Source organism: Canis lupus, chromosome X (genome assembly GCF_011100685.1).
Source record: "Canis lupus familiaris isolate Mischka breed German Shepherd chromosome X, alternate assembly UU_Cfam_GSD_1.0, whole genome shotgun sequence".
Classification (NCBI taxonomy): Eukaryota; Metazoa; Chordata; class Mammalia; order Carnivora; family Canidae; genus Canis; species Canis lupus.
This window is the reverse complement of record NC_049260.1, coordinates 49,815,675-49,840,337: the sequence shown is the minus strand read 5'-3', so window position 1 is coordinate 49,840,337 and position 24,663 is coordinate 49,815,675. Positions and strand designations below refer to the sequence as shown.

At 41.6% G+C, this 24,663-nt stretch overlaps 1 pseudogene; it reads left to right on the top strand.

Moving 5' to 3' along the window:
* The window catches only part of LOC100855645, a 40,416-nt pseudogene that overhangs the window by 14,318 nt on the left and 1,435 nt on the right, over window positions 1–24,663 (top strand).

Here is a 24,663-nt window from a genome sequence, read left to right as displayed (position 1 = left end):
TTCAACAGTACGTTAAAAGACTTACTCACCATAATTAAGTGCTATTTATTCCTGGGAATGAATATCCAATGGAAAAAAGACAGTCACTTCAGCAAATAGTGTTGGGAAAACTAGATAGTAACATTCAGAAGAATGAAACTGGATCATGTTCTTAAACTATACACAAAATAAATTCAAAATGGATGAAAGACCTAAATTTGAATTTAAATAATTTCCAAAATTATCAGAATCATAGAGAAGAACACAGGCAGAAAATTCTTTGACCAAGGGATGCCTGGGTGGCAGCGGTTGAGCCTTTGGCTCAGGGCGTGATCCTGGAGTTCTGGGATCCAGTCCCACATCCTGCTCCCTGCAGGGAACCTGCTTCTCCCTCTGCCTATGTCTCTGCCTTTCTTACTGTGTCTCTCATGAATAAATAAATAATATCTTAAAAAAAGAAAACTCTTTGACTTTGTCTGCAGCAACTTCTTGCTACCCACCTCTCCAAAGGCAAGGGAAACAAAAGCAAAAATAAACTATTGGGACTTCATCAAGATAAAAAGCTTCTGCACAGCAAAGGACACAGTCGACAAAACTAAAAATCAGCCTATGAAATGGGAGAAAATATTTGCAAATGACATATGTAACCTGATAAAAGGTTATTATCCAAAATGTATAAAAACTTACCAAACTCAACAACCAAAAAACAAATAATCCAGTTATGAAATGGGCAGAAGACACGAATAGATGCTTTCCAAAGAAGATATCTAGATAGATGACAGACACATGAAAAAATACTCAACATCAGGGAAATAGATCAAAACCACAATGAGATGGAACCTCACATCTTACAGAGTGGCTAAAATTCGCAGAACAATAAACAACAGGTGTTGGCAAGGATGTAGAGAAAGGGGAACCCTCTTACACTATAAGTAGGAATGCAAACTGGTGCAGCCACTCTGGAGAACAGTATAGAGTTTCCTCAAAAAGTTAGAAGTAGAGCTACCCTATGACCCAGCAATTAAACTACTATTTACCTAAAGAATACAAAAAATACAGATTTAATCTGGCACATGCATTCTGATGTTTATGGCACTATTACCAAAACCAGCCAAACTATGGAAAGAGCCCAAATGTTGATAAACTGATGAATGGATAAAGAAGTTGTGGTACAGCTAGATAGAAATTATTCATCCATCCAAAAGAATGAAATGTTGCCATTTGCAATAACATAGATGGAGGTAGAGTTTATTATGCTTTGTGATTTAAGTTGGTCAGAGAAAGACAAATACCATATGATCTCACTTATATATTGGGATTTAAGAAAGAAAACAGATGAACATTTGGGAAGGGGGAAAAGAAAGAGAGAAACAAGCCACTGACTCTTTAAAAATTTTTATTTAAATGCAAGTTAATTAAAATCTATTGTATTATTAATTTCCAAGGTGGAATTCAGCGATTCATCAATTCCATATAACATTTAGAGCTCATTACATCAAGTGCCCTCCTTAATGCCCATCACACAGTTACCCCATGGCCCCAACCACCTCCCCTCCAGCAATCCTCAATTTGTTTCCTATAGTTAAGAGTCTCTTATGGTTTGTGTCCATCTCTGTTTCTGTCTTATTTTATTTTTCCTTTCTTCCCCTATTTTGATCTGTTTTGTTTCTTAAATTCCACCTATGAGTCAAATCATATGATTATTTGTCTTTCTCTGAATGACTTATTTCACTTAGCATAATACCCTCTAGTTCTGTCCAGGTTGTTGCAAATGGCAAAATTTCATTCTTTCAGATGACTAAGTAATATTCCATTGTATATATGTATCACATCTTTATCGATTCATCTGTCAATGGAAATTTTGGCTCTTCCCATATTTTGGTAATTGTGAATATTGCTGCTATAAACATTGGGTTGCATGAGCCCCTTTGAATCACTGTGCTTGTATCCTTTGGATAAATACTTCATAGTGAGATTGTTAGGTCATAGGGTCTCTATTTTTAAATTTTTTGAGGAATCTCCATGCTGTTTTCCAGAGTGGCTGTACCAGCTTTCATTCCCACTAACAATGAAAAAGGACTCCCCTTTCTCCTCATCCTCTCCAACATATGTGGTTTCTTTATTTGTTAATTTTAGGCTTTCTGAATGGTGTGAGCTGGTATCTCATTGTGGTTTTGTTTTGTACTTCCCTGATGCTGAGAGATGTTCAGCCTTTTTTCATGTCTGCTGGTCATTTGTATGTCTTCTTTGGAGAAATGTCTGTTCATATCTTCTGTCCATTTCTTGACTGGATTTTCTTTGTTTTTTTAGGTGTTGAGTTTGGTATGTTCTTTATAGATCTTGGAAACTAGCCCTTTATCTTATGTGACATTTGCAAATATCTTCGTCCATTTTGTAAGTTGCCGTTTAATTTTTTGACTGTTTCTTATGCCGTGCAAAAGCTTTCACCCTGATGACGTCCCAATAGTTCATTTTTGTTTTTGTTTCTCCTGCCTTTGAAGACGTGTCTAGCAAGAAGTTGCTGTGGTGGAGGTCACGAGGTTGCTGCCATTGTTCACCTCTAGGATTTTGATGTATTTCTCTCATATTTAGGTCTTTCATCAATTTTGAATTTATTAATATGTTTGGCAAAATAAAGTGGTCTAGTTTTACTCTTCTCCAATTTTCCCAACACCATTTATTGAAGAGACTATCTTTTTTCCAGTGGATATTCTTTCCTGTCTTGTGGAAGATTAGTTGACCATAGAGTTGAGGGTCCATTTCTGGGTTCTGTATTCTGTGACATTGATATATATGTTTGTTTTTTGTGCCAATTCTATACTGTCTTGATGATGACAGATTGAAATCCAGAATTGTGATGTCTCCAGCTTTGGTTTTCTTTTTCAACGTCCATTTGGATATTCCTGGCCGTTTCTGATTCCATACAAATATTAGGATTGTGGGATCCCTGAGTGGCTCAGCCTGCCTTTGGCCCCAGGGCGCGATCCTGGAGTCCTGGGATCGAGTCCCATGTCAGGCTCCTGGCATGGAGCCTGTTTCTCCCTCCTCCTGTGTCTCTGCCTCTCTCTCTCTCTCTATCATAAATAAATAAATCTTAAAAAAATAAATAAAAATAAAAAACAAAAAAATTAAAAATATATTAGGATTGTTTGTTCCAGCTCTGTGAAAAAAAGTTGATGGTATTTTTCATAGGCCTTGCATTGAATATGTAGATCGCTTTGAGTAGAATAGATATTTTATCAATATTTGTTCTTCCAGTCCATGAACATGGAATGTTTTTCCATTTCTGTGTGTCTTATTCCATTTTTCATAAGTGTTCTATAAATTTCAGAGTATAGATCTTTTACCTCTTTGGTTAAGTTTATTCCTAGGTATCTTGTGGGTTTTGGTGCAATTGTAAATGGGATTGATTCATTAATTTCTCTTTCTTCTGCCTCATTGTTAGTATATAGAAATGAACCAGCGTTCTGTGCATAGATTTTATATCTTGTGACACTGCAGAATTACTGCATTAATTCTGGGAATTTTGGGGAGCAGTCTTTTGGGTTTTCTACATAGAGTATCATGTAACTGCAAATAATGAAAGCTTGAACTCTTCTTTCCTAATTAAAAAAAAATTTTATTAGAGTTACATTTGCCAACATATAGCATAACACCCAGTGCTAATCCCATCAAGTGCCCCCCTCAGTGCCCGTCACCCAGTCACCCCACATCCCACCGACCGCCCTTTCCACCACCCCTAGTTCATTTCCCAGAGTTAGGAGTCTCTCATTTTCTGTGTCCCTTTCTGATATTTCCACTCAATTTTTTGTCCGTTCCCCTTTATTCCCTTTCACTGTTTTTCTTTTATGGTTGAGCATATGATTAATTTTGTTTTTTTAATTTATTTTTATTTTTTATTTTTTATAATAAATTTATTTTTTATTGGTGTTCAATTTGTCAACATATAGAATAACACCCAGTGCTCATCCCATCAGTGCCTCCCTTAATGCCCATCACCCAGTCACCCCCACCCCCCGCCCACCTCCTTTTCTACCACCCTAGATCGTTTCAAAGAGTTAGGAGTCTCTCATGTTCTGTCTCCCTTTCTGATATTTCCCACTCATTATTTCTCCTTTCCCCTTTATTCCCTTTCACTATTCTTTATATTCCCCAAATGAATGAGAACATACACTGTTTGTCCTTCTCTGATCAACTTACTTCACTCAGCATAATACCCTCCAGTTCCATCCACGTCGAAGCAAATGGTGGGTATTTGACGTTTCTTTATTTTTTTTAATAAATTAATTTTTTATTGGTGTTCAATTTACCAACATACAGAATAACACCCAGTACTCATCCCGTCAAGTGTCCCCCTCAGTGCCCGTCACCCAATCACCCCCAACCCCCGCCCTCCTCCCCTTCCATCACCCCTAGTTCGTTTCCCAGAGTTAGGAGTCTTTATGTTCTGTCTCCCTTTCTGATATTTCCCACACATTTCTTCTCCCTTCCCTTATATTCCCTTTCACTATTATTTATATTCCCAAATGAATGAGAACATACACTGTTTGTCCTTCTCTGATCAACTTACTTCACTCAGCATAATACCCTCCAGTTCCATCCACATTGAAGCAAATGGTGGGTATTTGTCATTTCTAATGGCTGAGTAATATTCCATTGTATGCATAAACCACATCATCTTTATCCATTCATCTTTTGATGGACACCGAGGCTCCTTCCACAGTTTGGCTATTGTGGACATTGCTGCTAGAAACATCGGGGTGTAGGTGTCCCGGCGTTTCATTGCATCTGAATCTTTGGGGTAAATCCCCAACAGTACAATTGCTGGGTCATAGGGCAGGTCTATTTTTAACTCTTTGAGGAACCTCCACACAGCTTTCCAGAGTGGCTGCAACAGTTCACATTCCCACCAACAGTGCAAGAGGGTTCCCCTTTCTCCACATCCTCTCCAACATTTGTGGTTTCCTGCCTTGCTAATTGTCCCCATTCTCACTGGTGTGAGGTGGTATCTCATTGTGGTTTTGATTGGAATTTCCCTGGTGGCCAGTGATGCGGAGCATTTTCTCATGTGCTTGTTGACCATGTCTATGTCTTCCTCTGTGAGATTTCTCTTCGTGTCTTTTGCCCATTTCATGATTGGATTGTTTGTTTCTTTGGTGTTGAGTTTAATAAGTTCTTTAAAGATCTTGGAAACTAGCCCTTTATCTGATATGTCATTTGCAAATATCTTCTCCCATTCTGTAGGTTGTCTTTTAGTTTTGTTGACTGCTTCTTTTGCTGTGCAAAAACTTCTAATTCTGATGAAGTCCCAATAGTTCATTTTTGCTTTTGTTTCTTTTGCCTTCGTGGATGTATGTTGCAAGAAGTTACTGTGGCTGAGTTCAAAAAGGGTGTTGCCTGTGTTCTCCTCTAGGATTTTGATGGAATCTTGTCTCACATTTAGATCTTTCATCCATTTTGAGTTCATCTTTGTGTATGGTGCAAGAGAGTGGTCTAGTTTCATTCTTCTGCATGTGGATGTCCAATTTTCCCAGCACCATTATTGAAGAGACTGTCTTTCTTCCAGGGGATAGTCTTTCCTCCTTTGTCGAATATTAGTTGACCATAAAGTTGAGGGTCCACTTATGGATTCTCTATTCTGTTCCATTGATCTATGTGTCTGTTTTTGTGCCAGTACCAAGTGTCTTGATGACCACAGCTTTGTAGTACAACCTGAAATCTGGCATTGTCATGCCCCCAGCTATGGTTTTCTTTTTTAATATTCCCCTGGCTATTCGGGGTCTTTTCTGATTCCACACAAATCTTAAAATAATCTGTTCCAACTCTCTGAAGAAAGACCATGGTATTTTGATAGGGATTGCATTAAACGTGTAAATTGTCCTGGGTAACATTGACATTTTCACAATATTAATTCTGCCAATCCATGAGCATGGAATATTTTTCTATCTCTTTGTGTCTTCCTCCATTTCTTTCAGAAGTGTTCTATAGTTTTTAGGGTATAGATCCTTTACCTCTTTGGTGAGGTTTATTCCTAGGTATCTTATGCTTTTGGGTACAATTGTAAATGGGATTGCCTCCTTAATTTCTCTTTCTTCAGTCTCATTGCTAGTGTATAGAAATGCCACTGACTTCTGGGCATTGATTTTGTATCCTACCACACTACCAAATTGCTGTATGAGTTCTAGCAATCTTGGGGTGGAGTCTTTTGGGTTGTGTAAGTACAGTATCATGCCATCTGCGAAGAGGGAGAGTTTGACTTCTTCTTTGCCAATTTGAATGCCTTTTATTTCTTTTTGTTGTCTGATCACTGAGGCTAGGACTTCTAGTCCTATGTTGAATATCAGTGGTGAGAGTGGACATCCCTGTCTTGTTCCTGATCTTAGGGGAAAGGCTCCCAGTGTTTCCCCATTGAGAATGATATTAGCTGTGGGCTTTCCGTAGATGGCTTTTAAGATGCTGAGGAAAGTTTCCTCTATCCCTACACTCTGAAAAGTTTTGATCAGGAATGGATGATGTCTTTTGTCCAATTCTTTCTCTGCATATATTGAGAGGATCATATGGTTCTTGTTTTTTCTCTTGCTCAAATGATCAATCACATTGATTGCTTTACGACTGTTGAACCAGCCTTGCATCCCAGGGATAAATCCCACTTGGTGAGGGTGAATAATCTTCTTAATGTATTGTTGTATCCTATTGGCTAGTATCTTGTTGAGAATTTTTGCATCCATGTTCATCAGGGATATTGGTCTATAATTCTCATTTTTGGTTGGGTCTTTGTCTGGTTTTGGAATTAAGGTGATGCTGGCCTCATAGAATGAGTTTGGAAGTACTCCATCTCTTTCTATCTTTCCAAATAGCTTTAGTAGAATTAGCATGGTTTCTTCTTTAAACATTTGATAGAATTCCCCTGAGAAGCCATGTGGCCCTGGACTTTTGTATCTGGGATGTTATTGATGACTGCTTCAATTTCCTCCCTGGTTATCGGCCCATTCAGGTTTTCTATTTCTTCCTGTTCCAGTTTGGTTAGTTTGTGGTTTTCCAGAAATGCATTCATTTCTTCTAGATTGCCTAATTTATTGGCGTAATGCTGCTCATAATAAGTTTTTAAGATCGTTTGTATTTCCTTGGTATTGGTGGTGATCTCTCCTTTCTCATCATGATTTTATTAATTTGATTCTTTTTTCTCTTCTCTTTACTAAGGCTGGCTAATGGTTTATCTACCTTATTAATTCTTTCCAAGAACAAACTCCTGGTCTTGTTGATCTGTTCCACAGTTCTGGTCTCTATTTCATTGAGTTCTGCTCGAATATTTATTAACTCTGTTCTGCTTGGTGTAGGTTTTATTTGCTGTTTTTTCTCCAGCTCCTTTAGTTGTAAGGTTAGCTTTTGTATTTGTATTCTTTCCAGCTTTTGGATTGATGCTTGTATTGCGACGTATTTCCCCCTCAGGACTGCTTTTGCTGTATCCTAAAGATTTTGAACCGTTGTATTTTTATTTTTGACAGTTTCCATGAGTCTTTTTAATCCTTCTCTAATTTCCTGGTTGACCCATTCATCTTTTAGCAGGATGCTCTTTAATCTCCACGTGCTTGAAATCCTTCCAAACTTCTTGTGACTTAGTTCTATTTTCAAAGCATTATGGTCTGAAAATATGCAGGGGACGATTCCAATCTTTTGGTATCAGTTGAGACCTGATTTGTAACCTATTATGTGGTCTATTCAGGAGAAAGTTCCATGTGCACTTGTGAAGAATGTGTATTCATTTGCATTTGGATGTAAATTTCTGTAAATATCTGTGAAATCCATCTGGTGCAGTGAATCATTTAAAGCTCTTGTTTCTTTGGAGATGTTGTGCTTAGAAAACATTATATGTTCTCATTCATTTGGGGAATATAAATAATAGTGAAAGGGAATAGAAGGGAGAAGAAATTTGTGGGAAATATCAGAAAGGGAGACAGAGCGTAAAGACTGCTAACTCTGGGAAACAAACTAGGGCTGGTGGAAGGGGAGGAGGGTGGGGGGTGGGAGTGAATGGGTGATGGGCACTGGGGGTTATCCTGTATATTGGTAAATTGAACACCAATAAAAAATAAATTAAAAAAAAGAAAACCTGTCGATTGTAGAAAGCACTACATTCAAGTCTCCAAGCATAAGTGTATTATTATCTAAGTATGTTTAGTTTGGTTATTAATTGATTGATATACTTGGTAGCTCCCACATTCGGGGCATAAATATTCGTGATTGTTCGGTCCTCTTTTTGGATAGATCCTTTAAGTATGATAGTGTCCTTCTTCATCTCTTACTCCAGTCTTTGGGATAAAGTTTAATTTATCTGTTATAAGAATGGCTACCCCTGCCTTATTTGAGGACCATTTGAATGGTAAATCGTTCTCCAACCTTTTATTTTCAGGCTGTAGTGTCCTTAGGTCTAAAATGAGTCTCTTGTAGACAGCAAATAGATGGGTATTGCTTTTTTATCCAGTCTGGAACCCTGTGCCTTTTGATGGGGTCATTAAAGCCATTCACGTTCAGAGTTACTACGGAAAGATATGAATTTAGTGTCTTCATGATACCTATTCAGTCCCTGTTTTTGTGGATTGTTTCCTTGGACTTCCTCTTTCTATTACAGAGTCTCTCTTAGTATTTCTTGCAGAGCCAGCTTGGTATTCGCATATTCTTTCAGTTTCTGCCTATCTCGAAGCTATTTATCTCTTCTTCTATTCTAAATGAGACCCTTGCTGGATAAAGTATTCTTGGCTGCAGGTTGTTCTCATTTAGGACCCTGAATATATCCTGCCAGGATATCCTGACCTTTCTGGCCTGCCAGGTCTCTGTGGAGAGGTCTGCTCTTAACCTAATACTTCTCCCAATCAACATTAGGGATTTCTTTTCTCTTGCTGCTTTAAGGATCTTTTTATCTTTGGAATTTGCAAGTTTCCCTATTAAATGTTGAGACGTTGAACGGTTTTTATTGATTTTTTTTTGGGGGGGGGAATCTATCTCCTGGATCGGAATGTGTTGTCCTCCCAAGTTAGGGAAGTTCTCAGCTATGATTTGTTGAAATAGACTTTCTGGTCCTCTGTCCCTTTTGGTGCCCTCGTGAACCCCAATTAAACATAGGTTTTTCCTTCTGAGGTTGTCATTTATTTCCCTTAACCTGTCCTCATGATCTTTTAATTGTTTTTCTGTTTTTTCCTCAGCTTCCCTCCCTGCCATCACCTTGTCTTCTATGTCACTCACTCATTCTTCCATCTCATTAACCCTTGTGGTTAGGACCTCCAGCTTTGATTGCATCTCATTTAATTGATTTTTAATATCAGCCTGATTAGATCTAAATTCTGCAGTCATGAAGTCTCTTGAATCCTTTTTGCTTTTTTCTAGAGCCACAAGTAGCTTTATAATTGTGCTTCTGAATTGGCTTTCTGACATTGAATTGTAATCCACATTTTGTAACTCTGTGGGAGAGAGGACTGTTTCTGATTCTTTCTTTTCAGTTGAGTTTTTCATTTTAGTCATTTTGCTCAGTGCAGAGTGGCCAAAAACATGTTCTACTGGAAAGGTGAGAAAAAAGAGAGAGGAAGAAAAAAAAAGGGGGGGGGAATAAAAGGGGGGGGAAGCAAAAAGAAAACAAAAAACAAGGGGGAGTGTCCTCTGATTCTATATACTGTAAATCCCTCGACTTCCCCTGGAACTTTCCAGTGCTGCTTGGTCAATAACTTGCTTTTCCCCTGTCCTTCTAGCTCATCTTTTGGGGGAGGGGCCTCCTGTGCTGATTCTGAGGTGTGTGCACCTGGGTGAGCTGCTCAGCCCCCTGCCAGGTGCACGGTTCACTGGGAGCTGCTTATCCTGTGAGGTTCCTGCTCAGTCCCAGGTACAGGTGACACCAAGAGGAACAACAACAGTGGCGGCGGCCAGCTCTCCAGCCTTGGAGTCAGCTCCCGAAGTAACTACTGCAGCTCTCAGTCCACAGGGGCCTGGATGCTCTGGGGGCAGGGCGCGGGGGGGGGGGGTCGGCGATTTGCACAGCTCGGAGCCACCTGGCAGCAGGACTGTCATTGCTGTCCTGGGCCTTCCGGGCCTCTACCTGTCATGGGGGGAGCGCCAGATGTTGGGCTGTTTCTCCCTGCTCCCTGGGCTCCAGGGCCTGCACCGCTGGAATCACACTCCGGCAGCCACCGCTTAGCTGCTCCAGGGGCCCTGCCAAGGTGCGTGCTCCAGGGCTTTAGGGAGCTCGGCTGCAGTGTGTGGCGTGCTCTCCCCCGGGGTGCGGTTCCTCTGTTAGTGCTCCTGGGAGCCTGAGGGCAACCCCGCCCCTCCTAGGATCCTGCTCCAACTCCCTGCGAGCACATTTCCATCAGGGAAGATTGGTAAAGCTCCTGCTTCTCCAGGTCGGAGCTTTCCTGTCCTGGGGGCACTTGCTGTGTGGCTTAGCCCGACTCCTCATGGGGGCCCCTCCCCCTTGGATGCTTTTTTATTTCTTTATTATTTTTTTTCCATCTTCCTACCTTGATAGAAGCGCAAACTCTTCTCACTGTAGCATTCCAGCCGTTCTCTCTTTATGTCTCAGACCGAGTTCATAGGTTTTCAGGATGATTTCAAAGTTATCTAGGTAAGTTGGTGGGGACCGGTGAATTGGGGACCCTACTCTTCCACCATTTTCCCCCTCCAATCAACAGTTTAGATTAACCATGCACCTCTACAAATTCAAGTGCATTGGCAGGTCCAGCAGCAGCCTCATGTCTACAGTCCTATTTGAGGTAGTGGCCTCTCCCTCTCTGAGGATAGGATACAGGCCATGAGTGCCTCCAGGTGAAGGCCATTGGTCATGACTGAGGACCCCATATTAAGCCCACTATTCACTGGTTCACCAGAAACAAACACAAGGTAATAGCTCTGAGTGATCCTGGAGCCAAATTTACTCTAATATATGGTAACCCTCAGAATTTTACTGCCTGGGCAGCCCCAGTGGCTTAGTGGTTTAGTGCCACCATCAGCCCGGGGTGTGGTCCTGGAGACCCGGGATCGAGTCCAACATCCGGCTCCCCATGTGGAGCCTGCTTCTCCCTCTGCCTGTGTCTCTGCCTCTCTCTCTCTCTCTCTCTCTCTCTCTTTCTCTCTCTCTCTCTCTCTGGGTCCCTCATGAATAAATAAAATCTTGGAAAAAAATTTTTACTACCTAATCATCAATGGCTAAGAAGGGCAAAAGTTTATAGCCAGGGAGGTTCCTTTGGTACTGCAAACTGGGCAGTCACTCTCATGAGTAGATGAGGTTTTTATCTCTCCAATACCAGAGGATATATGTGTATTAATATCCTGCAAGGTTAAACTCTGTAAACCTTTATCAATGAATACTGGCTCTGAGTTAATCAAACTAGTGCTAAGGGAATATGCCATCTGTAAACCTGTAACCCTACTACCCTACACAGAGTGTTAAGTGTCAAAAAATATAAATTTCTGGGGGAGGTACATAAGGAAATAGGAGAAACTATCCAAGAACTGCAACAAATGAGTACTGTACACCCTGCCTATAGTGCTTTAACAGCCTGGTGTATCCATTAAAAAAAGAACAGATAGCCTTGTCTTCCATGTATGGTAAACAGTTTAGAATTTTACCCAGGGAACTCCCAGGTTTGCAAACCAACAACCACTATATGATGACCTTCCCTGTCTTTCTTTACCTTTTTAATATCTGGTTTGTTTGATATAGTTATAGCTACTCCTATTTTTTTATTGGTCACTATTTGACATTTTTTAAATCCCTTCACTCTCTGTATACTCCATATATGAGTCTTTGAGACTAAAGTGAGTCTCTTGTAGGCAGCCTATTGTGGGACCTTTTCTTTTTCTTTTTTGGTCCATTCAGCCATTTTATGTCTTTTGATTGGAAAAATTTAATCCATTTATGTTTAAATTAACTATTGAGGAGAGACTCCTAAGATGTCTGAATAAAAGAATCCTAAGTGTACTTCTTCCCACAGACACACCTACATAGTGGCCACATCAGTGCAACTAACCCCAATAAATTACCTGAAGACAGAAAGAACACTCATTTTAGTTAATCATAAAGAGGAAGCCACATTCAAAAGGGTAGGAGGAATGAAGACATGGTCAGAACCAAACTCCCAGTGAGAATAAGCATAAACAGGAGGGACAGCACAATAATAGATAAGGGAAAGGGACAGACCCCACACCAAGTACCCCAGATACAGGAAACCTGCACTGAGAAGATAAGTCTCTTAACATTTGGTTTTGAAAATCAATGGGGCTTAGCTTTGCAAGTTTTTGCAATCAGTGGTACTTAATTTTAAGTTTGTTAAAAATCAGTGAGCATTGCTCTGGGATAGCTGGAGTGTAACAGGAAACTCAGTCCCTGCCCATAAGGAGACAACGTAACATCCTTGCCAAGATAGAGCATCGAAGAAGCAGTTTGAAAGGTTAATGGTTTATATGTGAAGATTTATTTACTAATCTCAGAATGTATGCTGGAGGGGCAGGGGTCTTCAGGGGCCTTCTCAAAGAAGAAATGAGCTGGCAGGTGCCATTTCTCTCCTCTCCCCAGCCTAGATAGCTGGAGATTTGCAGTAGTCCACAGGAAAACTCTCCACCTATGTTGTTAACACCGCATGCTCCACTCCCACATTCTCCTGTGGATCTCTGCATCCAATTTGCCTTACCCAGCAAGAGTCCCTCCAAAGTGGCACCTGCCACCTCATGTCCTGCAAGCATCCCTGGCAAGGACTGGTGCCACTTCAAAGTGACTCCTGCCTTCAGAAAGGGAAAAACAATCACACACACCAGTTCAACTGAAGCACCATAAAATGTCCAGGGGGCAGATACCTGATCTAACTACTAGCCTCACCCTCCAACAAAAGTGTCTCAGGGGTCAGCAAGGGAGCCCTGTAGTTTGGGGTCACTGCATCCTTGTTAGACAGATTAGGGTCAGGCATCTGATTTGACTGTCAGCCCTAAACATCAGTAAAAGATTCATGGGGGACAAGGCAGGGAAAGAACTTTGCAGGCTGGTGCTACTGCAGCCCCAACAGATGGACTACAGGCAGGCATCAGGTCTGGCGGCCAGCCCTGACCACCACCAAAAGCCTCTTGGGAGGGCAATTCAGGAACAGCACCCTGAATGTCAGTGTGACTGAAGACTCAGCAAATGGGTCTGAGTGCTGACATAACCAAACTATAAGCCCACAGCAGCCTCAGCTTTGAACCTTAATAGCATATGGAACAAACCCAGCCCACAAAAGGCAAAGTGGACCATTGCAGTTGACTGAGCTGAAGGCAGATGAGGCTTGAACATAATAGGAGGGTGTATGCAACCCACAAAGGAGACAGCCCTGAAGAGCATGGTTCTGGAAATATTGCCCTAAGGGGCACCACAGGACCTCTTTATAAGGCCACTACTTTCAAGATCAGGAGATATAACTGACTTTCTTAATACATGAAAATGAACAGACAAGAAGAAGAGACAGAGGAATATGTACCAATTGAAAAATACATGACAAAACCACAGCATAGGAGCTAAATATAATGGAGACAAGCAATACACCTGATAGAGAATTCAAAGTAATGGTCATAAAGATACTTACCAGACCTGAGAAAAGAATTGAAGATGTCAAGGAGATCTTCAACAAAAAGACAGAAAACATTAAAAAGATGCAAACAGGGAAGAACTCAATAACTGAAGTTAAAAATACACTAAAAGGGAATCAATAGAAAATTAAAGGAGGTAGTTAAGGAACTCAGTGACATTATCAAATGTAGTAACATTTGTATTATAGGGATCCAGAAGGAGAAGAGATGGTAAAGGGGGCAGAAAAACATATTAATGAAATAATAGCTGAAAACATCCCTAATGTGTGGAAAGAAACGGATCCAGATCCAGGAGGCATGGAGAGTCCCCACCAAATCAACATAGAGAAGTTCACACTGAGGCATATAATATTTAAAATGGCAAAAAGAGTAATAAAGGGAGAATTTTAAAAGGAGCAAGAGAAGAGAAAACAGTTATGCATAAAAGGAAAATCTGATCAGTGTATCAGCTGATGTTTTCAAGAGAAACTTTGCAGGCCAGAAAGGAATAGCATAATATATTCAAAGTGCTAAAAAACAAAACCAAAAACCCTGCAACCAAGAATACCCTGCTTAGTAAAGTTATCATTCAGAAAAGGAGATAATTTTTTTTCCAGACCAAAGTTAAAGGAGGTCATTACCACTAAACAGTCTTACAAGAAATGTAAACAGAAATTATTGGACCAGAAAGAAAAGTCCATAATCAGGAGTAAAAATATTATAAAAAGAAAATGAAAAAAACAGTTTAAATTCAACATAATAAAAGTAGATTAATCACTTATAAAATCAGGACAGAGCTTAAAGCACAAAAGGAGTAAAACTAAATAAATGTATAACAATCTGTCATGAGATATTATATGTGAGCCTAATGGTAACCACGAATCAAAGGCCTGTAATAGATATGCATAAAATAAAGAGAAAGAAATCTGTGAATATAACAACCATAACAGAGGTAATAGAATAATAATAAATACATACTTATCAATAATTACTTTGAAAGTAAATGGTCAAAATGCTCCCAGTAAAAGACATAGGGTGACTGAATACAAGAGAAAGCAAGACCCAAGGAGGACAAGCTAAGATGGCACCATAGTAGGAGGTCCATAAGCTTGTTTAGTCCACTGAGCACAACTACATAACTATCAAATGATTCTGAATGCCCAAGAAATCAACCTGAGGATGGACATAACACACTCCACTACAAGGGGAAGAGAAGAGGTCACATCAATGAAGATAGGGAATGCAGAGATGGGGTTTGGGAAAAAAATGGATTGCAGGTGCTGGGGAGAGAAGAGAGCCATGGTTGGCAGAGAAAGACAAGAGAGAAGGGAGCACAGAGGGGAACACACAAGGAAGATAATTCCCCAAAACCATTGGCTGGAAAAATGAGAAAGGTTGATTTTTCCTGAGTTTTTGCAACCAAAAGGCTTGAAGACTAGAATTTTAGTCAATAACCTTGGCTGCATAGAGCCTTGAGGGCACTGCCCTATTCCTGGAGAGAAGGCAGGCAAACAACCTGGGGTCTGACAGCATAGAAATAGTGAACTGAGCAACCCCTGGGGCACACAGAGGGGAGATTGTTCTCTCTTCTTTTTTACTTTTTTTAAAAAAGATACACTGATTGATTTGTGAGAGAGATAGCCAGAGAGAGCACAAGCAGGTGGGGAGAGGGAAAAGCAGTCTCCCTGCTTAGGGAGATCAATGGAGCTCAATCCCAGGACCCTGGGATCATGACCTGAGTGGAATGTGGAGACCGAGAAAATTAGGGCCATTCAAGTTTAACATTGGCACAAGTACAGCCATTGTAGCTTCGGCAGCCATCTCAGGCCACTCTGATCAGGTCACTGTGACCAGGAACTGAACTCTAACTTACCTCAGCTACAGAAAAAACCACAAAGCATGCCCTTATCAGAATAAGGAAGCAAGAGCTTGTAAAACCTCTTTACTGGAGATTCTCACACTCCCATCCTTACTGAAAAACCCCACCTTACCCCTAGACCAGCCTATAAAAACCCAGCTGTAACTCACCTCAGGGTCCAAGTTCCTGCTCCCCTATGTCGGGTATACTTGGGCCCAAGCTGTACTTGGGCCCTCATGTACTTGCATCGGTGTTGGCTCCTTGGTGGTTTTCTTGGATTCACAATCTTGGGCACATTTGGGGGCTCGTCCAGGATCCGAGAAACCCCCAGGACCCCATCCGGAGGGTTCCATGTCTCGTGAGTACTCAACTTTTTCCACCTTTTGCTTGCATATTTTCTGAGAGCTCTAAACTGTATTTTTACCTGTAGGTATTCCAATCTGTATTAGGTCGACATTGGCTTAGGCGGACACGCTGGCAGGCCATCAACCGGGGGTCTTGGGACACGTCCTTTGCCCCCGCCTGGAGGATGAAGTCCTGATCTGGGGGGTCTTGGGAGATGTCTCTTGCCCCCGCCTGGAGGATGGAAGTCCTCACCTGAAAGGAGGGCCGACTGCCAGCCCTTCGGTTTACTTTCTGTTTTGTCTCCGGCCCCACTGGAACGTTTGTCTGTGTTCCTGTGTCCATGTTAACTGTTTGTGCGTTTGCCTGTGTTACTGTGTCTTTGTTAAGTGTCATAACTGTCTGTGCCTTGGTGTGGAAGGGGAACATAATGGGGCAGACACAAACCACCCCCCTGTCTCATCATCTCCCACTACTCGGGTGTTAGGGAAAGAGCTCATAATCTGAGCATAGACATAAGGAGAGGGAAATTTCAGACTTACTACATGTCAAAATGGCCAACCTTTGATGCAGGATGGCCCCAAGAAGGAACTTTCCACCTACCTATTATCTTACAGGTTAAGGCCATGATCTTCAGGGACAAACCGGACGGCCACCCTGACCAGGTGCCCTACATCCTGGTCTGACAGGACATGATTGAGAATCCCCTTCCTTGGCTAAAACTATTTTTACACCCCAAAGCAGGACCTACCAAGATTCTAGCCCTGTGAAAGGCCAGAAGGAGACCGACTCTAAGACCAAAAAGCCCCTTTATTCGGTCTTGCAGGATTCCTCCCCAGAGGACCTGATTTTCCCACCGCCCTACCTGGTGCCCCCTCGCCCTTCCGCCCCCCCCCCCCATCAGAGGCATTGGGGGCTGCAGAAGGGGCTCTACCCCTCCCTGACGAGGGAGTTCCTGTGTGAGGGCCGGCAGCAGGGACACGCGGTCGGACCCACCAGGCGGCCCCGCCCCCTAAGGGCCCCGCCCTTCCTCTCCACGCCATGGGGCCTCCCGACGAGACTGGTGGACAGCCAATGTTATATTGGCCATTCTCCACCAGTGATTTATATAATTGGAAAACCCAGAGCGCAAAATTATCTGATAATCTGAAAGATCTAATTGGGCTTTGAGATATTGTTCTCTTTACCCACCAGCCTACTTGGGATGACTGCCAACAACTCTTGCAGGTTCTCTTTACCACGGAAAAGAGAGAACGAATTCAGGCAGAAGCCCAAAAATCTGTTCTGGGAGAGGACAGACAGCGGACTCAAAACCCAGACCTCATAAACGCTGCCTTCCCCTTATCCTGCCCCACCTGGGACTACAACTCGGCTGAATGTAAGGAGAGACTTGGAGTCTACCACCAGAATCTAATGGCAGGTCTCAAGGCTGCCACACACCAGCCTACCAATCTGGCAAAGGTATATGATGTAAAACAAGGTAAGAATGAGAGTCCAGCAGTCTTTTTAGAGAGAATTATAGAGGCTTTTAGGCAGTACACCCCTATGAACCCAAAAGCCCCAGAAACAAAGACCACAATTATTGTGGCTTTTGTTAACCAGGCTGCTCCAGACATCAAAAGAAAATTGCAAAGAGTAGAAAGACTAGAAGAGAAGAGCTTGCAGGACTTAATAATAGCAGAAAAAGTTTATAATAATAGAGAAATTCCAGAAGAGCAACAAACTAAACTAAGAGACCAGCAGACCCAAAACCTGGCCAAGATCCTCCTGGCCACAACCATGGATGACCCACAGGAAAAATGGAGGCACCTCAAGAAGCTGGCTTCAGGGACTCTGTAATTGTCTGTAATTGCTAAGATACCTTTCAACGTCCTTGGTAATCTGAAACCTTAGTTACACTTTGATGATAAATGGGATTAAATTCATTGGACATTTAGGTCTTTTCCAAACAGGAAAAAATGCTGCAACGTGGATTTGAATCTGTTGGTGAACATGCTTTGTACTTAACTGTTTCATAAATTTGCCGTCTAAAGAGTTCTGGTGTGACAGTTCAAAATCGGTTACTCCTTAGTTTTCACTGGAGACTAAGGTTTCTAAGAATGAAAAACTCTGCTAAAATAAGACTGATGACTGATAAGGAAAGCAACTCTGTATGTAGGAAAGGAGATGTGTAAGAAAGATATATGGAATGGGAATATATTTTTGTTCAAGGTAAAATAAAGTAATTTTGTCCTAAATGAGACTGACTGAAAGAAATGGCTTGGGACAAATTCTGAAGGTTTGTGAAGGGAAATCCTTGGAAAGGAATTTTAGGTGTGGTCAAGACAGACTGCCAGATATGCAGGGGCAGCCATAACCACGGAAACAGAGACCATCTGGGCAGAGCCATTGGCAGTTGGAACATCGGCTCAATGGGCAGAACTGATCGCACTGGCCAAAGCGCTGACCATGGGAGAAGGTAAACGAATAAACATTTACACCGACAGCAGGTACACCTTCACCACCACTCATATCCACGGATCCCTTTTATAGAGAGAACGGGCTTCTGACAGCAGGAGACTATGAAAAACAAAACAGAGGTCCTTGACCTCTTTAGGGCCCTCTGGCTGCCCAAGGCCCTAGCCATCATCCATTGTCTGGGACACCAGAAGGCAGATACACCAATAGCTAGGGGAAACTGGCTAGCCGATTCAAAATAAGAGGAGGTGGCCCTTTTGGTGACCCAGGTCTTAGCAATAATGCCACCCGATCCGGGGGCACTGACCCTGCTGGACACCCCCAACTATACTGATGCTGACTTACACTGGATCAAACGCTTGCCTATGGCCCAATGCTTGCGTGGCTGGTGAAGGGCCAAAGACTCCAGCATCATCCTGCCAGAGGAACTAGGATGACAAATCTTATCCAAAATGCATCAGAGTACTCATATGCAAGTACATATGGGAACAAGAAAGATGGAAGACCTCATACAACATGCAAAGATCACTATTAAAGACTCTCGAGCAAAGATTGAGCAGATTGTGGCAAGCTGCCATGCATGCCAGTTAATTAATGCCACTACCCATGGATCTAACCCCAGGCACCCGGCTCCGGGGGTGGGGGTGGGGACCGCCCAGGAGCCTACTAGGAGATGGACTTCACTAAGGTAAAACCTGGAAAATACGAATACAGGTATTTACTAGTATTTGTAGATATTTTTTCAGAGTGGACAGAGGCATTTCCCACCAACATGAAACAGCACAGATCATGACCAAGAAACTGCTGGAAGACATCTTACTGAGGTATGGTTTTCCTGTTAAGATTGGATCAGACAAGGGACCAGGATTCATCTCTAAGGTAACACAGGGAGTAGTGGCACTAGTACTTGAGACAGATTGGGAATTACATTGTGCATATACGCCCCAAAGCTCAGGACAGGTAGAGAGGATGAACAGAACATTAAAGGAGACCTTAACTAAATTAGCCCTGGAGACTGTTGGGGACTGGGTGATTCTCCTCCCCTTCGCCCTATTAGGGTATGAAACTCCCCATATAAGATGGAACTTACCCCCTATGAGATCATGTTCTGTATTCCTCCACCTATTATTCCCAATTTAAAACCTGAGGTACTTGCTGAATTTGATGATCAACAACTTCTTTTCTCCCTCTAAATGTTACAAAGAGCCCATGAGCAGGTGTGGCCTAAGCTGAAGGCCCTCTACGAAACCAGGCCACCCCCTGACCCCCATCAATATTGACCAGGCAATTGGGTGTACGTGTGGAGACATCAACAGCAGACACTCCAACCTCGCTGGAAAGGACCCTACATCGTGATCCTGACTATGCCCACCGCTCTCAAGGTCGATGGAATAACCTCCTGGCTCACTACCTTGTCCAGCCTAGCTGGGCCCTTCATAATCCTCCTCCTTCTCCTCACTTTCGGACCCTGCATTATCAACAGGTTAATAACATTTGTCAAAGACAGAATCAGTACAGTCCAGGTAATGGTACTTAGACAACAATACCAACCACTAGACCTTGTTACTGAGACCAACCTGGACCCATGATTGAGTCCTTCTTCAGGTTTCACTGAGAGGGGGAAATGTGTAGGCCGAGAAAATTAGGGCCATTCAAGTTTAACATTGGCACAAGTACAGCCATTGTAGCTTCGGCAGCCATCTCAGGCCACTGTGACCAGGCCACTGTGACCAGGAACTGAACTCTACCTTACCCTGGCTACAGAAAAAACCACAAAGCATGCCCTTATCAGAATAAGGAAGCAAGAGCTTGTGAGACCTCTTTACTGGAGATTCTCACACTCCTACCCTTACTGAAAAACCTCACCTTACCCCTAGACCAGCCCATAAAAACCCAGCTGTAACTCACCTCGGCGTCCAAGTCCCTGCTCCGCTATGTCAGGTATACTTGGACCCAAGCTCGAGCTTGCTAATAAGACCCAGATGTAGCTCACCGCAGGGTCCAAGTCCCTGCTCTGCTGTGTCGGGTATACTTGGACCCAAGCTCAAGCTTGTTAATAAACCCCCATGTACTTGCATCGGTGTTGGCTCCTTGGTGGTTTTCTCAGATTCCCGATCCTGGGCACAACATGGAAAGCAGATGCTTAACCAACTGAGTCACCCAGTTCTCTGGGTGCCCCTGTTCTCTCTTCTTGAAGCCAGCCCAGAGAGGTAACATTCACAGGGGACATGTCTTTGGGAACACGGGAGCCAGCAGGCACCATTTCCCTCCTTTGCCCCTTAGTATGAAAGCCTAGCTATATGCAAAGGATGGCTCCACCCCAACACTGGCTGCCTAGCCTGCTTGCTCCAAGACACACACAGTTGCACTCCGGTACAATTGACTTTCTTGGTCAACCCCCCCCACAGGAAAACAGCACAGGCCCCTGCCAACTCCATGACCTTAAACCCTGGAGTTTTAAAAGTCAGCAGTCTTGGTTGGGATGGAGCCTGGAGAGCACTGCACTGCTCCTGGAGAGCAAACAGGCAAACAATCATGAGGGAGGCATCATGGAAAGACTAATCTGAAAAACATGTGAGACATACAAGGGGGGAGATTATTTGCTCTTCTCTGAGTGCTTCCCAGAGAACAGCAAGCACAGAAACTTCTCTGCAGGGACAAAGGAATTGGCTAGCACAATTTCTTCCCACTGACCTCAGCATAACACAGAATCACCTGCAGTAAATGCTACATGAACTATAACGGCTGCCTAACCTGCTGACACTATGTCCCACAATCCTGTCCTCTGCTGCTACTGCCCTTATTGGTCAAGTTTGCCACTGTTCCAGCAGCAGGCCCCCTCCCTCAGAAGACCAGCAGAAACACCTGCCTATGGCACATTCCCACAAAAGAGAATTCAGCAAGCCTTCGATTAAGTGGATTTAGTATCAGGTATGTATATATGTATATATGTGTATGTATTTTTCATTTTTTCCAATTTTTTAAAGATTTTATTTATTTATTCATGAGAGAGAGAGAGAGAGAGAGAGAGAGAGAGAGAGAGGCAGAGACACAGGCAGAGGGAGAAGCAGGCTCCATGCAGGGAGCCTGACATGGGACTCAATCCCGGGTCTCCAGGATCACGCCCTGGGTCGAAGGCAGGTGCTAAACCGCTGAGCCACCCAGGGATCTCCATTTTTTCCAAATTTTTATTTAAATCCCAGTTAGATAACATACAGTGCAGTATTGGTTTCAGGAGTAGAATTCAGTGATTCATCACTTACATACAACACCCAGTGCTCATCATGACAAATGCCCTCCTTAATACCCATCAGCCATCTAGCTCATCCCCACCCACCTCCCTCCATCAAGCTTGAGTTTGTTTTCTATCTTTAAGAGACTTTTATGGTATGTTTTCCTCCCTCTTTTATTTTCTCCCTCCCATATGTTCATCTGATTTGTTTTTAAATTCCACATAGGAGTGAAATCAAAATCATGGTCTTTGTCTTTCTCTATCTGACTTATGGCAACACTTCATTCCTTTTTATGGTTGAGTAATATTCCACTTATCAGTTGATAGATAAGTGGGCTCTTTCCATAGTTTGGTTATTGTCGATGTTGCTGGTATAAACACTGGGGCACATGTATCCCTTTGAATCAGTATTTTCACATTCTTTGGGCAAATGCCTAGTTCAATTGCTGGATCCCAAGGTAGTTTTATTTTTAACCATTTGAAGAATCTCCATACTGTTTTCCAGAATGGCTGCACCAGTTTGCATTCCCACCAACAGTGTAAGAAGGTTCCCCTTTCTCCACATCCTCACCAACACTCTTGTTTCCTGTGTTGTTAATTTTAGCCATTTTGACAGGTGTAAGGTGCTATCTCATCATGGTTTTTATTTGTATTTTCCTTATGATGAGTGATATTGAGCATCTTTTCATGTGTTGTTAGCTATTTGGATATCTTCTTTGGAGAAATGTCTATTCATGTCTTCTGGCCATTTCTTAACTGCTTTATTTGTTTTTGAGGTATTGAGTTTGATAAGTTCCTTACAGATTTTGGACACTACCCCTTTATTTGATATGTCATTTGCAAATATCTTCTCCCATTCCATTCATTGCCTTTGAATTTTGTTGACTCTTTGCTGTGCAGAAGATTTTTAGGTGGATGAAGTCCCAGTGGTTTGTGTTTTGCTTTTGTTTCCTTTGTCTCTGGAGACATGTCTAAAAAGAAGTTGCTACAGCCAAGGTAAAAGAGGCTTCTGCCTGTGCTGTCCTCTAGGATTTTGATGTTTTTCCTGTCTCACATTTAGGTCTCTCATCCGTTTTGAATTTATTTTTGTGTATGATGTAAAAAGCATCCCAGTTTCATTCTTTTGCATGTTGCCATTTAGTTTACCAAAAACCATTTGTTGAAGAGACTTTTTTCCTTTGGATATTCCTTCCTGCTTTGTCAAAGATTCATTGACCATATAGTTGAGGGTCCATTTCTGGGTTCTCTGTTCGTTTCCATTGATTTATGTTTCTGTTTATGCATCAGTACCAAACTGACTTGATGGTTACAACTTTGTAATACATCTTGAAGTCCAGAACTGTGATGCCTCCAGCTTTAGTTTTCTTTTTCAACATTACTTTGGCTATTCAGGTTATTGTCTGGTTCCATACAAATTTTTTTAATTGTTTGTCCTACCTCCGTGAAAAATGCTGGTGTTATTTTGATTGGGATTGCATTGAAAATGTAGACTGCTTTAGGAAGTATAGATATTTTAACAATATTTGTTCTTTCAATTCATGAACATGGAACCAATTCATGAGGATGGAATGTTTTTCTATATCTTTGTCCTCAACTTTTTCATAAGTGTTTTATACTTTTCAATGTACAGATGTTTTACTTCTGTGCTTAGGTTTCTTCTTAGGTATGTTATGGTTTTTTGGTGCAATTGTGAATGAGTTCAATTCCTTGATTTTTCTTTCTGCTGCTTCGTTGTTAGTGTATAGAAATGCACAGACTTTTGTGCATTGATTTTATATCCTGTGACTTAGCTGAATTCCTGTATCATTTCTAGCAATTTTTTGTTGGATTCTTTCAGAGTATCATGTTATCTGCAGAGTGAAAGTTCAGCTTCTTTGCTGATTTGGTTGCCTTTTATTTCTTTTTGTTGTCTGACTGCTGAGGCTAGGACTTCTAGTACTATGTTGAAAAGCTATGGTGAGAGTGAACATCCCTGTCTTGTTTCTGAAATTAGGGGGAAAGGTATCAGTTTTTCCTGTTGAGGATGATATTAGCTATGTGTCTTTCATAGATGGCTTTTATGATATTGAGGTATGTTCCCTCTATCCCTACTTTGAGGTTTTTTTTTTTTTATCAAGAAAGGATGTTGTACTTTGTCGAATGCTTTTTCTATTTTCTATTTTCCATCTATTGATAGGATCATATGGTTCTTATCCTTTTTTTATTAATATGGTATATAATGTTGATTGATTCATGAATATTGAACTACACCTATAGCATAGGAATAAATCCCACTTGATCATGACTAATGTTTTTAATGTACTATTGGATTCAATTAGTTAGTATCTTCTTGAGAATTTCTGTATCCATGTTCATCAAGGATATATTGGTCTGTAATTCTTTTTAGTGGGATCTTTGTATCATTTTGGAATCAATGTAATTTTGGCCTCGTGGAATGAATTTCAAAGTTTTCCTTCCATTTCTATTGTTTGGAAGAGTTACAGAAGAATAAGTTTTAACTTTTCTTTAAATGTTCGTTAGAATTGCCCTAGGAAGCCATCCAGCCTTGGACTTTTGTTTGTTGGGAGATTTTTGATTACTGGTTCAATTTCTTTGCTGGGTATGGGTCTGTCCAAATTTTCTATTTCTTCCTGATTCAGTTTTGGGAGTTTAAATGGTTCTAGGAATTTATCCATTTCTTCCAGACTGCCTAATTTTTGTGGGGCATATATTACTCATAATAATTGTTTGCATTTTTTGTTGTGTTTGTTGTGATCTCTCCTCTTTCATTCATGATTTTGTTCAGGTCCTTTCTCTAATATTTTTGAGAAGTCTGGCTAAGAGTTTATCAATTTTGTTAATTCTTTCAAAGAACCAACTCCTAGATATTCGTGCATCTGTTCTACTGTTTTTGTAATTTCTATATCATTTATTTCTGCTCTAATCTTTATTATTTCCCTCCTTCTACTGGATTCCACCTTTTCTTACTATCCTTTCTCCAGCTCCTTTAGGTGTAAGGTTAGGTTGTGTATTTGAGACTTTTCTTGCTTCTGAGGAAGGGTTGTATTGCTAAATACTTCCCGTTAGGATCACCATTGCTGAATCTCAAAGGTTTTGGACTGTCGTGCTTTCATCTTCATTTGCTTCCATGTGTTTGTTTATTTATTTATTCATGAGAGACACAGAGAGAGAGACGCAGAGGCACAGGCAGAGGAAGAAGCGGGCTCCATGCGGGGAC